Raw genomic sequence first — 16666 nt, 5'->3', positions numbered from 1 at the left:
TTTTCTTTTAAAAAATGTTACTTTGGATGAAAAAGTTAGAAATCTAGTGTGATAAATGGTCATTGTTTCTTCTATTTTTCACACCCTGTGATTCTAACCATCTATCTTATCATCCTTGTGTCTACTTCCTGCAGGATTCCAGCTTTCTTGACCCAGAGGAAGAAGTTTAAACAGATCCCTGTTAATCTCACTGAATCCCATTATTGTACAAGATTTTGCTTGGATACCCTGAGGGTATAGTCAGAAGGACTGGAATGACATTTCCAGATCTCAGAGTCAGATGGACCAGGCTGGAGAGAAGGAAAATTCTTGATTCTCAGCTGACATTTGTCATCCAACCATGCTGCCATCCTGACAACGCCTGCCACACTTTCATTCTGCTTTCTTTTTTTTTTTAACAGTTTCTCCAGTAACTAGGGCATTTTTGTATTATCATTTCCAGAATATTAATGTGTTTTCCATCAAGAGCTTTATGATAATTAAATTGAAGAGAGAGAAAAAAATGAATAAAGTTTGTCATTTATACAATAATGATCCAGTGAGTTGATTGTATCATGTACACCGATTACAGAATTGCCAAAGATCAAAGTCACCTGAAATTGCCATTTGTATTTACTGACAATGATTTTTTTTAAAGCAAATGTGGTACTAAAAAGCAGTATATTGGCATAATAGTTCACTGAGGAGAAGTTCTGATCGTGAAAAATAATTTAATGCAATAGTCACAATAACACCTGGGGACAAAATATTATTTTCTCTAATTTTATGAGATGGAGCAGTGCTTAGAAGTGATGGTAGGAAGGCAGAATGGTAATACAAAAACTCAGGGAAAACTCTCCCTCACAAAGATATCTACTTAGCACATAAAAATTAGCAAAGACAATCATTCAAAGTCTGTGATTGATCAAAGGGCTTACAGCAAATTGAGAAGCATTTATTCAACAAAATCCATGGAAACTCAGAACAGTGGGAAGCTACGGCATTTGTGATAGAACCTGCACTCCCCTCCTTCCCCCTACAGCTCTTCCTTGGGTTAAGTTGTGACCTGACCATGGGCTTGGCAGCCAAGAAGCAGTTACCACCTCCCCAGCTTTCTAGAAGCCAGAGAACATCAGGAGATTACATTTTTTCACAGCTCCATGCTGCAGAAGGCCTATTGTGGTTGTGGAATCAGTCAGGTGGCTCCACCCCCAACTCCTTCTAAGTACGGAGGATCTGGGCAGGGCAGCTAGTTTAAGAGTTCAGTCCCCTTTCCCACATGCCTCTATATTAGGGGGGATTTTCTTTAGTGAATTTGACGGAAAGATGGCAAATCTTTTCTCCTCTAGCTTCCAGGGATGAAAACCTATTCTAAATAGATTTGAAAGCTGGAAAGCCACCAAATCTGATCTTCCCTGATTCTGGACTGCAGAAGATCCACAATGGTGGTGCCTAGGAGTGACACCAGTTTCCACATCCCCCTCACACACACATACTCCATACCTCCTGATTCATAAGGAGGATACAGGTGGAACAGCCAGTGGAGAGCAAACCCTCTACCAGCTCCTGCTCCATAGAGCAGAGGTTCCACCCAGGGAAAAGTCAGATCAAGCCTTAAAGACTGTTAATGTTCCATCTCTGTCAAGGGGTCTGACTTAACTGGATCCAACTCTGGAGCAAATCATATCCTAGAGTATTGTTAAAGTCAGCTAGCAATTAGTGGAGCCTAAGAGCTGCATGTGATAACAATAGAGGCAGCCTATTCAGAAGCTTATCAAGGAGATCAGGGAAAGAAAGAGTCAACAAGAGTCCCCAAAACTCCTTTCCTGCCCCTAGGTTCTTCAGAACCTTTTTTTTTTTTTTTTTTAGATTCCATATATATGTGTTAGCATACGGTATTTGTTTTTCTCTTTCTGACTTACTTCACTCTATATGACAGTCTCTAGGTCCATCCACCTCACTACACTCAATTTCGTTTCTTTGTATGGCTAATATTCCATTGTATATATGTGTCACATCATCTTTATCCATTCATCTGTTGATGGACACTTAGGTTGCTTCCATGTCCTGGCTATTGTAAATAGTGCTGCAATGAATATTGTGGTACATGACTCTTTTTGAATTATGGTTTTCTCAGAGTATGTGCCCAGTAGTGGGATTGCTGGGTCATATGGTAGTTCTATTTTTAGTTTTTTAAGGAACCTCCATACTGTTCTCCATAGTCTCTGTATCAATTTACATTCCCACCAACAGTGCAAGAGGGTTCCCTTTTCTCTACACCCTCTCCAGCATTTATTGTTTCTAGATTTTTTGATGATGGTCATTCTGACTGGTGTGAGGTGATACTTAATCATAGTTTTGACTTGCATTTCTCTAATGATTAGTGATGTTGAACATCCTTTCATATGTTTGTTGGCAATCTGTATATCTTCTTTGGAGAAATGTCGATTTAGGTCTTCTGTCCATTTTTGAATTGGGTTGTTTGTTTTTTTGATATTGAGCTGCATGAGCTGCTTGTATATTTTGGAGATTAATCCTTTGTCAGTTGCTTCGTTTGCAAGTATTTTCTCCCATTCTGAGGGGGGCATTAATAAGCATGCAAATAATGGACTAAAGGATTGCTGCCCTAAGGGATTTTTGCTGAAGGTGGGAATCAACAGGAGGGTCTGATGACTAGGGGGACTGCTAGGTCTGACTGAAATATCTCTGGAAACCATGTGCGTGAACGCTTGCGCGTAATGAGGGGGGCATTAATAAGCATGCAAATAATGGACTACCAGAAGAAGAAGAAAGAAAAGAAAAATTTAAATGTTCAAAGAAATAATTTCTGTGAACATGAAAAATTTAATTTAAAACATTAATTAATGCATCCAGAAAACTCAACACAAAGCGATCCATATTGAACACTGATCATCAAAGAGACATCATGAAAGCAACAAGAGAAAATGACTTGCCATGAACAAGAGAATTACAGTAAAATTAACAGCTAACTTCAGATCAGATACAATGGAGGCCAGAAGTATGTTTGGCTTAGATATGACATATTCTAAGTGGGGAAAAAAAAAACAAACTCTCAACTAAGGCTCTTAGAGCCTTCAAAATTACATTTCAAAATATTACCAAAATAAAGATATTCCCAGATATTATGAACTGAATGTTTGTATCCCCTCAAAATTTGTATGTTGAAGCCCCAAGCTCCAATGTAACTGTATTTGAAGACAGACCATTTATGGATGTAATTAATGTTAAATGAGGCCACAAGGGTGGGACACTGATCCTACAGGATTCGTGTCCTTCTCAAGAAAGCTCTTTCTCTCTCTCTGCCATGTGAGGACACAGCAAGGTGACCATCTGCAAGGCAGAGAGAGAGCTCTTAATAGAGGCCAACCCAGTCAGACCTTGATCTAGGACTTCTAGGCTCCAGGACCATGAGAAAATAAAATTTTGTTGCTTTAGCCTCCCAGCATATGGTATTTTGTTATGGCAGCCTGAGCTGACTAATACACCAGATAAACAAAACCCAAGAGAATTTATTGTCTTTAAGGAAATATAGAGTAAATTCTTCAGGCTGAAAACAAGTGACACAAGAGAGTAAGTAATTTGAATCCACACAAAAAACAAAAAGTGCTATTAAGATAATTATGTATAAAATCATAAAAGACAGTATAATTTCATATTTCCTCTACTTTCTTTCTTAACAGACTTTTTAATTTCATAAAACAATATGTTTATTATTGCATTGTGTGCCTATATCATATAGAAATGCAATATATTAGACAATAACAACAGAAAAAGAGATGAATGGGGCCAAAACTATACTGGAACAAGGAAAAGGCACCAAAAGGTAACACAAGCCTTTGTTAAGAAATGAGGAGAATAGTACAAATTTTCTATCTATCTATCTACCTATCTAACCATATACATATATATTCTTTCTTCATCTTCCTTTTTTTTTTTTGCACTTTTTTTTTAACATCTTTATTGGAGTATAAAGATGTTTATAAACTAACACACTTTACAATGGTGTGTTAGTTTCTGCTTTATAATAAACTGAATCAGTTATACATATACATATGTTCCCATATCTCTTCCCTCTTGCATCTCCCTCCCTCCCACCCTCCCTATCCCATCCCTCTAGGTGGTCACAAAGCACCAAGCTGACCTCCCTGTGTTATGCGGTTGCTTCCCACTAGCTAGCTATTTTACATTTGGTAGTGTATATATGTCCATGCCACTCTCTCACTTTGTCACAGCTTACCCTTTCCCCTCCCCATATCCTCAAGTCCATTCTCTAGAAGGTCTGTGTCTTTTTTCCTGTCTTGCCACTAGGTTCTTCATGACTTTTTTTTTCTTCCTTAGATTCCATATATATGTGTTAGCATACTGTATTTGTTTTTCTCTTTCTGACTTACTTCACTCTGTATGACAGACTAACTCCGTCCACCTCACTACAAATACCTCCATTTCATTTCTTTTTATGGCTGAGTAATATTCCATTGTATATATGTGCCACATCTTCTTTATCCATTTATCTGATGATGGACACTTAGCTTGCTTCCATGTCCTAGCTATTGTAAATAGAGCTGCAATGAACATTTTGGTACATGACCCTTTTTGAATTATGGTTTTCTCAGGGTATATGCCCAGTAGAGGGATTGCTGGATCATATGGTAGTTCTATTTTTAGTTTTTTAAGGAACCTCCATACTGTTCTCCATAGTGGCTGAATCAATTTACATTCCCACCAACAGTGCAAGAGGGTTCCCTTTTCTCCACACCCTCTCCAGCATTTATTGTTTCTAGATTTTTTGATGATGGCCATTCTGACCGGAGTGAGATGATATCTCATTGAAATTTTGATTTTCATTTCTCTAATGATTAATGATGTTGAACATTATTTCATGTGTTTGTTGGCAATCTGTATATCTTCTTTGGAGAAATGTCTATTTAGGTCTTCTGCCCATTTTTGGATTGGGTGTTTTTTGTTTTTTTTTTTATTGAGCTGCATGAGCTGCTTGTAAATTTTGGAGATTAATCCTTTGTCAGTTGCTTCATTTGCAAATATTTTCTCCCATTCTGAGGGTTGTCTTTTGGTCTTGTTTATGGTTTCCTTTGCTGTGCAAAAGCTTTGAAGTTTCATTAGGTCCCATTTGTTTATTTTTGTTTTTATTTCCATTTCTCTAGGAGCTGGGTCAAAAAGGATCTTGCTGTGATTTATGTCATAGAGTGTTCTGCCTATGTTTTCCTCTAAGAGTTTGATAGTCTCTGACCTTACATTTAGGTCTTTAATCCATTTTGAGTTTATTTTTGTGTATGGTGTTAGAGAGTGTTCTAATTTCATACTTTTACATGTACCTGTCCAGTTTTCCCAGCACCACTTATTGAAGAGGCTGTCTTTTCTCCACTGTATATGCTTGCTTCCTTTATCAAAGATAAGGTGACCATATGTGCGTGGGTCTATCTCTGGGCTTTCTACCCTGTTCCATTGATCTATATTTCTGTTTTTGTGCCAGTACCATACTGTCTTGATTACTGTGGCTTTAGAGTATAGTCTGAAGTTAGGGAAACACAAATTTAAATACAATAATAATTATAACTACTATTACATAATCTGTAAAATACATTAGACAAAGTTGTTAAGCAAGAATAGCACAAAAAAAGGGAAAAGTGAATAGAGCTAAAGAGGAATAAGGTATTTTTTTTTAATACCTGGAATTAAATTAATGGAAATAGGAGATAGATTCTGGGAGGTTAATATATATCTTGTAAGCCTTAGTTCAACTACGAAAGTAATTACTAAAAATTATAAAAGTAAAAACTCATTAAAAATTCAAATGTTACCCAAGAAAATATTCACTTAAAGAAAAAGAAGGCAATAAAGGAAGAAGAGAAATGGAAAAGAGGCATGAGTCATGTAGAAAACAAACAGCAAAATGGTAGATGCAAATCCAACCATAATAATAATAGTAAATGGAATACATATATAAAAATTAACTCTATTTGAAAATGGCATCATTGTCTACATAGAAATTTCAATAAGTCAACAAAAATACCCTAGAAAGAACAAATGAGTCCAGCAAGATTTCAGGATATAAAGTCAACACACACACACACACACACACACACACACACACACACTCCACTAACATTTCTATATACTAACAGTGAACAGTTGCAAACAGAAATTAAAAACATAATACAATTTAAAATTGATCCAAGATGAAATACTTAGGTATATACTTAATAAAACATACGTCTACATGCTAAAATAGAAAAATGTTGGTGAATAAAATAAAAAATCTAAATAAATGCAAATACTGTGTTCATGGATTGGTAGGCTCAAAATAGTAAATATGTTAATTCTTCCCAAATTGATCTGAGTTCAATTCCTATCAATATCCCAACAATTTTTGGTAGATATAGACAAGTTTATTCTAAATTTTAAATGAAAAGGCATTAGAATAGACAAACAATCTTGACAAAGAATAAAGTGAGGGCTTCCCTGGTGCCGCAGTGGTTAAGAATCCGCCTGTCAATGCAGGGAACAGGGGTTCAAGCCCTGGTCTGGGAAGATCCCACATGCCATGGAGCAACTAAGCCCGTGCGCCACAACTACCGAGTCTGCACTCTAGAGCCCAAGAGCCACAATTACAGAAGCCCACGCACCTAGAGCCTGTGCTCCACAACAAGAGAAGCCACCGCAATGAGAAGCCCATGCACCACAGCAAAGAGTAGCCCCCGCTCACTGCAACCAGAGAAAGCCTGTGTGAATCAAGGAAGACCCAATGCAGCCAAAAATAAAATAAATAAAATAAATAAATAAATAAATTTATAAAAAAAAGAATAAAGTGATAAGAATTATCTTATCCAATGTTAAGCCTTGCTATATTGGTATAGTAATTAAGAGAGTGTTGTACGGGCAGAAATATAGACACAGATCAATAGAACAGAATAGAAAACATATAAAATAAATTCACAGAAATATGAGTTCAGCTTATCTTTGACAAATTTGTAAAACCAATTCAATGAAGGAGATATAGCCTTTCCAACAGATAGTGAAGGAACAATGGGACATCCATAGGGAGTGGGGGGAAGAACAAAACAACAACAACAGCAACAACAAAAAAACCTCAAAATAAACTTCATGTCTTATACAAAAAATACTTCAAAAAGAACCAAAATATAAACATAAAACGTTTAGGAAAGGAAAAGGGCAAAATCTTTGAAATCTGGGTCTAGGCAAAGAGTTCTCAGACATGACATCAAAAGTACATATCATAAAACAAAATTTTTTTTAAAAAGATAAATTAGGTCTCATAAAAATTACACTATTGGGCATTTATCCCAGGGAAATTAAATACTATGTTTCCACAAACATAATCTGTACATAACTGTTCATAGCAGCTTTATTTTTATTAGCCAAAAACTGGAGTTAACTCAGATGTCTAAATATTCAAACAAACTGTGATACACACATTAAATGTACTACTACTCATCAATTAAAAGACACTATCTATTAATAACATGGATGAATAGCCAATGAATTATGTTGAGTGAAAAAACCCAAAGGCTAAATAACATAGGATTAAAATTACACACTTCTGAAATGACAAAATCTTAGAAAGGAGGATATGTTAGTAATTGGTTTGGCTTAGAGGTGGGGATAGAAGTAGGTGTGGTTATAGACGGCAAGAAGAGGGATCATTATGGTATTGGAATTCTTCAGTATCTTGACTGTCATAATGGATACACAAACATACATAGATGATAAAAGTATAGCATTTAATACACACACACCCACACGTACAGTAAAACTGGGAAATCTGAATGAGATCAGTGAATTATATGAAGGTAAATATCCTCGTTGTCATATTATATTTTGGTTTTGCAAAATTTTGCCTTTGGGGCAAACCGGACACAGTTTATGAGGAATCTCTCAGTATTATTTCTTAAAACTGCATGTGAATCTACAATTATCTTAGTTTTTAAAAGGCAGAACCATGGTTTCTCTCCCTGTTAATCAGTTGCTTTTTGTCATAGTGTTATGGGTAATGTTTGAAATGTTCTGCCTCATCTTTTTATATGGCAATTCAGTTTAAATCAAATTTTAAAGTTTTAACAAAAAGAGCCCCTGCAGACCAATATTTCTAATGAATACCAACACAATACTCTCTTAAAACGTTTAGCAAACCAGCAATATATAAACATTTTTATATGACATGTCCAAGTGGAATTTTTTCCAGGAATGCAAGGTTGATTTATCATCCAAAAGTCAGTTAATGTAATACACTGCATAAATAGAACACAATAGAAAACAACATGACTATCTCAATAGATACAGAAAAATCATGACAACATCCAACATCTTTTCATGATAAAAACCGAGTAATAGATTTAATAAAAGAAAACTTCCTCAACCTGACAAAGTGCATCTACAAAAAACTAACAGCCAACACCATGCTTAATAGTGAAAAGCTAAATGTGTTCTACCTAGTATCAAGGAAAACACAAAAGATTTCTGCTCTTGACTCTTCTATTTAATATTGTACTGGGGGCTTTAGCCAAAGCAATTAGGCAAGAAAAAAGGCATTTAGATTGGAAAGGGAAATGTAAAAATATTCTATTTATATATTTTTAATTAATAGACTATTTTAGAGCAATTTAGGTTTATAAAAAAATCAACTGGAAAGTACAAAGTTCCTATATATCTCATTACCCAAAACACAGTTTCCCTCATTAACATTTGCATTGGCATGATATTTGCTTGTTACAATTCATAAGCCACCACTGACACATTATCATCATAGTTTACATTAGGGTTCACTCTTTGTGTTGCACATTCTATAGGATTTGACAAATGAATGATGGCATAAACCATTACAGTATTATACAGAATAGCTTCCCTGCACTAAAAATCACATGGGTTCCACCTATTCATCCCTTCCTCCCTCCCCTAAGCCCCTGGTTGTGCCTTTTTCAGAATGTCATATATTTGGAATCGTGCAGTATGTAACCTTTTCTTATTGGCTTCCTTCACTTCATGCATTTAAGTTTCCTCCACTTTTTTTTGTTCGTTTGTTTTTTTGCAGCTTGATAGCTTATTTCTTTTTAACCACTGGATAGTACTCCATTGTCTGGATGTACTGCAGTTTGTCTATCACTTTACCTATTGAAGGATATCTTGGTTGCTTCCAAGTTTTGGGCAATTATGAACAGAGTCTATATAAACCTCTGTGTGCAGGTTTTTCTGTAGACACAGTTTTTTGTTTGTTTGTTTTATTGAAGTGTAGTTGATTTACAATGTTGTGTTAGTTGCCAGTATATAGCAAAGTGGTTCAGTTATATATCGATATATATTCATTTTCAGGTTCTTTTCCATTATGGGTTATTACAAGATACTGAATATAGTTGTAAATAGTGCTGCTATGAACATTGCACTTCAAATTAGAGTTTTTGTCTTTTCCAGATATATGCCCAGGAGTGGGATTGCTGAATCATATGGTGACTCTATTTTTAGTTTTTTAAGGAACCCCCATACTGTTCTCTACAGTGGCCGCACCAATTTAAATTCCCACCAAAAGTGTAGGAGGGTTCCCTTTTCTCCACACCTTCACAGCATTTATTATTTATAGACATTTTGATGATGACCATTCCAACTGATGTGAGATGGTAGCTCATTGTAGTTTTGATTTTTATGTCTCTGATAATTAGTGATGTTGAGCATCTTTTCATGTGCTTGTTGGCCATCTGTATGCCTTCTTTGGAGAAATGTCTATTTATATCTTCTGCCCACTTTTTGAATGGGTTGGTTTTTGTTTTTGTTTTTGATTTGTTTTTATATATTGAGCTGTGTGAGATGCTTGTATATTGTAGAAATTAAGCCCTTGTCAGTCACATCGTTTGCAAATATCTTCTCCCAGTCCATAGCCTGTCTTTTTGTTTTGTTTATGGTTTCCTTTGCTGTGCAAAAGCTTATAAGTTTGATAAGGTCCCATTTGTTTATTTTTGTTTTTATTTATTTTGCCTTGGGAGACTGACCTAAGAAAACATTGCTGCAATTTATTCCAGAGAATGTTTTGTCTATGTTCTTTTCCAGGAGTTTTATGGTGCCATGTCTTATATTTAAGTCTTTAAGCTATTTTGAGTTTATTTTTGTGTGTGGTGTAAGATAATCTAACTTCATTGATTAACATGCAGCCCTCCAGCTTTCGCAACAACACTTGCTGAAGAGACTGTCTTTTCTCCATTATATATTCTTACCTCCTTTGTTGAAGATTAATTGACCATAGTTGTGTGGGTTTATTTTTGGGCTCTCTATTCTTTTCCATTTATCCATATGTATGTTTTTGTGCCAATACCACACTGTTTTGATTACTGTAGCTTTGTAGCATTGACACACTTTTCTTAAAATATTTATTTGGGTAAATACCATGAAGGACAATTTCTGGATCTTATGGTAAGAGTATGTTTAGTTTTGTTAGAACCTAACAAAATGACTTCCATGTGGCTGTATTATTTTGCAATCCTATCAGTAATGAATAAGAGTTTATGTTGCTTCAATCCTCACCAGCATTTAGGGTTGTCAGTGTTTTGGATGTTAGCCATTCTAAAATTAGATGTGTAGTGATATGACATTACTATTTAATTTGCAATTCTCTGATGACATATGATATTGAGCATCTTTCCACGTGCTATTTGCCATATGGATATCTTCTTTGGTGAAGTGTTTGTCCAGATCATTTGCCCATTTTGTATCTGGGTTATTTGTTTTCCTATTGAGTTTTAAGAGTTCTTTGTGTATGCTAGGTACCAGTGCTTTTGTATGCTTTGCAAACATGTTCTCCCAGTCAGTGGTTTGTCTTTTCATTTGCATAACAATCTCTTTCACAGTTCAGGAGTTTTTAAATTTAATTGAGTCCGAGCTATCAGGTTTTTCATTCATGGGTTATGCCTTTGGTGTTTGATCTAAAAAGTCATCACTAACCCTACAGTCACCTAGATTTTATCTCGTGTGCTAGGAGTTTCATAGATGTATGTTTTATATTTAGGTCTATGATCCATTTTGAGTTTATTTTGGGAAAAGGTAAAAAGTCTGTGTCTAGACTTTTTTTTTTTTTTTTGGCATGAGGCTGTCCAGTTACTCTAACATCATTTTTTGAAGACATGCCTTTCTCCACTGAATTATCTTTGTTCCTTTGTCACAGATAAGTTGACTATCTTCATGTGGGTCTATTTCAGGGCTCTCTATTCTGTTTTATCTTTTGTTGATTCTTTGGCCAATATCACACTGTCTTGATTGTTACTAGGTAGTGTCAGTCCTCTAACTTTATTCTTCTTCCTCAATATTGTGTTGGCAATTTTGGGTTTTTGCCTCTCCGTATAAATTTTAGAATAAGTTTGTCAATATCTACAAAATAACTTCTGGAATTTTTATTAGGATTACATTGATCTTTAGATCATGGTGGAAAAAAAAGACATCTTGACAATACTGAGTCTTTCTATCCATGAACATGGAATATATCTCCATTTATTCAAATCTCTGTTTCCTTTCATCAGACTTTGTAGTTTTCCTCACATAGATTTTGTACATAAGTTGTTAAAGTTGTACCTAAGTATTTCATTTTTTGGTGCTAATATAAATGAAATTATATACTAATTTCAAATTCCTAGTATTCATTACTGGTATAGAAGAAAGCAACTGACTTATGTATGTTATGCTTATATCCTGTAATGTAGTATAATCACTTATTAATTCCAGAAGGTTTTTGTTGATTCTTTGGGATTTTCTACATGGACAATAATGTCATCTGGGAACAAGTACAGTTTTATTTCTCTCTTCTCAGTCTGCATGTCTTTTTTTTTGCAGTCACTAGGACTTCCAGTACAATGCTGAATAGGCATGGTGAGAAGAAACATTCTTGCTTTTTTCTCAATTTTAGGTGAAAATCATACAGTTTCTCATCATTACATATGATGCTAGCTATAGGTATTTGTACATTTTTCTTTTAATCAAGTCAAGTAAGTCTTCTATTCCTAGTTTGCTAGGTAAATTAATCCTGTTTTCTTTGTTAGCAGGAAAGCTATTCTAAGAACTCTCATACTTGTCTGATTATGTATATATTGAAATCCCTCCAAAATTCCATTATTACACAAAATTTAGGACTTAGTAAGTTCTAGTAAATTATTTAAATTATCAGCTTATTTTAAATTTTTAATTTTACTTTATTGCCCTGAATTAAAGTACTGAAGAAAACTGTTTTATTAAATATAGTAAATGTGTTCTTTCTGTTTACTCACTGCAACATCTCAGTGAATTTCAGTGAGTTTTTCTTTGTATTTTTCTTCAACTGAAATCTCTAGGTTAGAATTTCCTACAATGTGTTATGAAGAACACTAATTCTTTGTGATGTGTAACCGAAGAGTACTGAATAAGTTACTATCCCCTATCCTTCTTGGAAAGACCATACTCTGAGGGCATTATCATACTCAGAGTTTGCTGAGAAACTCTGCAGAAGAGAATCTTGAACAACTCTCCTGAATATACTTGATTTTGAAACTTATTTTTTACTTTTCATCCCCCAGTATACCACAGATTTAGTGGTACACAAAATACACCTTAAGGAACATTTCTCCTAGTGATTCTGTCCAGGTCAGGAAATAAATAAGGCACAGATTTTATTTTTCTTCCTCTACTAGATACAATATTTCAGGCACATATGAAAGAGCAATATATCCTACACAGCCAACTTTTTTCCTGCCATTTATAGACTGGTTTATTTCCAAGAGAAGGTAAAGGGTATTCCAGCTATGATGTAAGTGAATAGCAAATACTGAATTTGGTAGAATCACTCTACGGTCACCTTTGAAAACTACTGGGTCCACTCCTCAGTCCTCATGGGAGGGACCATTCAGCTGTGAAGAAGCAGCTGTGTCACTGAAACCCAATCCCTTCCCACCTCTGGGCCTCAGTGGCTCTGTCTGAAAGAGGAACAGTTTTCAACATCTTCAGGCTCTACAAACTGATGGACCTTTCTGCAGGTTCGTTCATACTCGTTATACAAGCCCACACCCCCACTCTGGCCTGCCTAAGCAAGTGTGCATGTTTTGGGGTGGGAACGGCTAGCTTCCCGCCATCCAGAGTAGAACTGTAAGAACTGTCATGAGGGAAAAAAAAGCTCTGATTTGAAATGTCACATCGGCTTCCACAGAAAGAATTTTTTTAAAAAGTACTACAGTCAGGGTAACATCTGTTTTTCCTTTTAACTCTATAAAAATACAAGGTACCTTATAACCTAGTGATTCCCAGTGGAATTTGTATTTAGATTAAAGAAAACTTTGAGTTCTTTAATGCACTAGGGTTATCAAAGAGGTTTTTATGGCAAATTATAATATAAGATAACAGCCTCTCTCTGTGTCTGGTTAGCTTAGTTATAGGGTCGTAAAACAATAAAGTATAAAATTGGAGGGGAACTGGAGGTCATTGGCCTGACTTTCAAAGCAGAGCAGGAATGCTCAAAGCTTTCCTGAGGGAGATTATCCACTCTCTGCCTTAACTATTCCAGTGAGGGCAGCTTCCCAGGCTCTAGGAAGCTGGTTCCATTCTGGGACAGCCCCTTCCACTGCTTGGCATCACAATGCATCTTTCTTCACAGCCCTACCATTAACCTGCAATTATGTAGCTTACTTTCAGCTTGTCCGAAGACTGGACTTTTTACCACCAGGGTTAATTTGCCATAAGATACCTCCAAAACTAACTAAAGACTCACCTCAAATTCTAGACAAAGCGTTAGCCACTCACATTAGGCACAGGCTTACACCTACCTGAGGCTCAGGATTTCAGCAGCAATCTCCAATTTCCAACATCCCTTCATGGGCTCTACCTCAATGGTCCTTCCAAAGACTTCTGCAGAAGAAGTTAGGGCAGTATTGATAACCATCAAGAGAAAAGAAGTTTCAGTGGAGTTAGGTGATGAATCCCAAACCACACACACCTGGGAATGGCCAAGCTGAAGCCCGAATCTCAGATCCCTGGTCCCTCACTAAAGGATCTTAAAGGTGCTCAGATGTTAGTGTGCACAGAGGTTGTGAGGTGTGTTTCTTGTAGATGCATATTCCCTAACATGACAACGCAGTGGCTCTGGAACATGTGTTTTCCATACCTCCCTCAGGAATGTCCTTGCAGGTAGCTCTCAGGCCACACTCCTGTACTGTGGGGTCAGGTCAGGAGATGAAACTCTGACCACAGACCCTTAATTCTCATCAGCTCAGCTAGCAACAGTAGTGAGTGTGGGCCTCTATGCCTGCTATGAGGAATATGCCCCATTGAGTTCCTAACTGAGGTGGTTCAGCCATGCTACTTAAATCTACCTATCTGGGCTTCCTAAGTAATCTATGCAAAACCCAAATATCTTCCCTTTCTGATTCCCATCTTCTTCTGCCCTGATTTCCTAGAATCATGATATCTCAGGATTGTATGGGACCTTAAATTCTTCCTGATCCAGTCAATCTTTTACCCATTTAGTTTTGCTTTATTACTACAAACTGTGGAAGTTACTATTTTGTGTTTCTAATTGTTGTACTTTTGGACACTGTTAAAGTCCTTTGAATAAGTCATAGTTATGAGCCATGATGATTATTCAATGAATATTTACTGAGCACATACCTACCATATACTCAACACAATGCAGGTTCACAGCCTGGAATATAACAAAATAGACATGCCCCATTGTTTTAACTGAGATCTTAATTCTATGGAGAAACCAACTGATTAAAAAGTATGGACTTGAGGACACAAACATGGGGAAGGGTAAGCTGGGACGAAGTGAGAGAGCGGCATGGACATATATACACTACCAAATGTAAAATAGATAGCTAGTGGGAAGCAGCCGCATAGCACAGGGAGATCAGCTCGGTGCTTTGTGACTACCTAGAGGGTTGGGATAGGGAGGATGGGAGGGAGATGCAAGAGTGAGGAGATATGGGGATATATGTATATGTATAGCTGATTCATTTTGTTATAAAGCAGAAACTAACACACCATTGTAAAGCAATTAAGTTGTTTAAAAAAAAAAGAAGGAAGCAACAACAACAACAAAAGTAGATTATCTCTACTTTGGTATAAAATGTCTGCTAATAATTGTTTGGAACCACTTAGCATTATAAAGTCAAGTTTTGTAATAAAGTGGCAGAAAACATTATATGTCCTCATGTGGAGAGACAGGCAAGGTGAAGCCACGTCACTGTGGGAAGATGCTGTAGACTGACGAGGCATTTGGAGAGTAAGTGTGATGCTACACAGGACAGCCCAAGAGCACAGGTCAGTTGTCACATCAGCAATGACTGCAAGGGCAGAGAATGTGGCCCATAGTCTCCATTTCTAGTCTCTTCGTGCAGTGCTTAGAGCAGACTGGGTATTCAGTCATACTGAAGGATGGATAGATGAATGGATGGGCAGATGATGGATCAGAGTCTAACTTCCATTAGAGCAGAGATTCTCAAGGATTTTAAAAAATTTACAAGAACAAATGTATCTCTTAAATGGTAAAGAAAAAAATATTTTCCTCTTAATTCTTATTATAAAGGAAAAAAACAACCTAACATCTGATATAAAAGTGAGATCTTGGGAGAAAGTGATGGTGCTCCCTTAGAACTGGAACATCCAATCCAGTTTTGTCTTGGACTGCCATTCCCACCTGCATTCAAAGTGCCAGAGTTCCATCCCTACTGATGGACTAAGACCACATACCATTGGCATGACCACATACCACAGGCCATTTCTATCTATCTGTAAAACAGTAAAATCATGCATTTATTCCCTTATCTGGCTTTCCTGGACTCCGAAGTCATCACTGGAAAAAGTAATTTTTTTCCTGAAACTTCATCTCCTTTACCATTTTCTCCATTATTCACATCCACTTCACAAAACCCCAATCCTGGATCACTTCCATGTCTGCTTTTGTGACTTTTACAAATATATTACTAAGCATCATTTGAGAAAAACAGAAAACTACATAGATTGCTGCCTCTCAAACTTACAGTCTCCAACGTAAACTGTGAGAACAGGCCTTCTGTATTTCCCTAAAATGCTATCTTTCCCAATTTCCCACAAAGGCGTCACCAAACTTCTAAAACCCCCTCTTCTGCATCTTACCCCCTCACCTAGCAGACACCCTTTTTACCTATGAAAACGGACTCCACTTACTGGGAATTTTCCAAACTTCCTGCATCCACCACAGAAATATCCAGAGCAGAACCTCTAAATCCCCACTCCCTCTGGCTTATCTTAGCAGAAAAGGTTTGCCTCCCCTGGACCCCTTCCTCCCTGCCTACTCTCAGGGACAGACCTGTGTTATCCTTCCTTCCCTCTCCTACTGACTCCTTCCCCTTGGCATGTTAACTTACCCTATCTTAAAAAAAAAAAGAAAATTTCTGCCTGAGTCATACATCCTTTTACTGTCTTGTCCATGTCATTTTTGTAGCCAAACTCTTAGACTTCTCCATGCTTACTGTATGCACACCATCTCCTCCCGTGTACCCCTCAACACAGGACAGCCCCATCCCTCTACTCAGACTGCTGCCAGGGGTCACAATGGCCTCTTCACTGCCAGGTCTGACAGACATCTCTTGGTTCTTATCCCAGAAGATCTCCACTGTCCCTGATCCCCTTATTTTCTTGGCTCCCTTGACAC

This window comes from Balaenoptera acutorostrata, chromosome 8 (genome assembly GCF_949987535.1).
Source record: "Balaenoptera acutorostrata chromosome 8, mBalAcu1.1, whole genome shotgun sequence".
Taxonomy (NCBI): Eukaryota; Metazoa; Chordata; class Mammalia; order Artiodactyla; family Balaenopteridae; genus Balaenoptera; species Balaenoptera acutorostrata.
Note: the sequence above shows the minus strand (reverse complement) of the source record.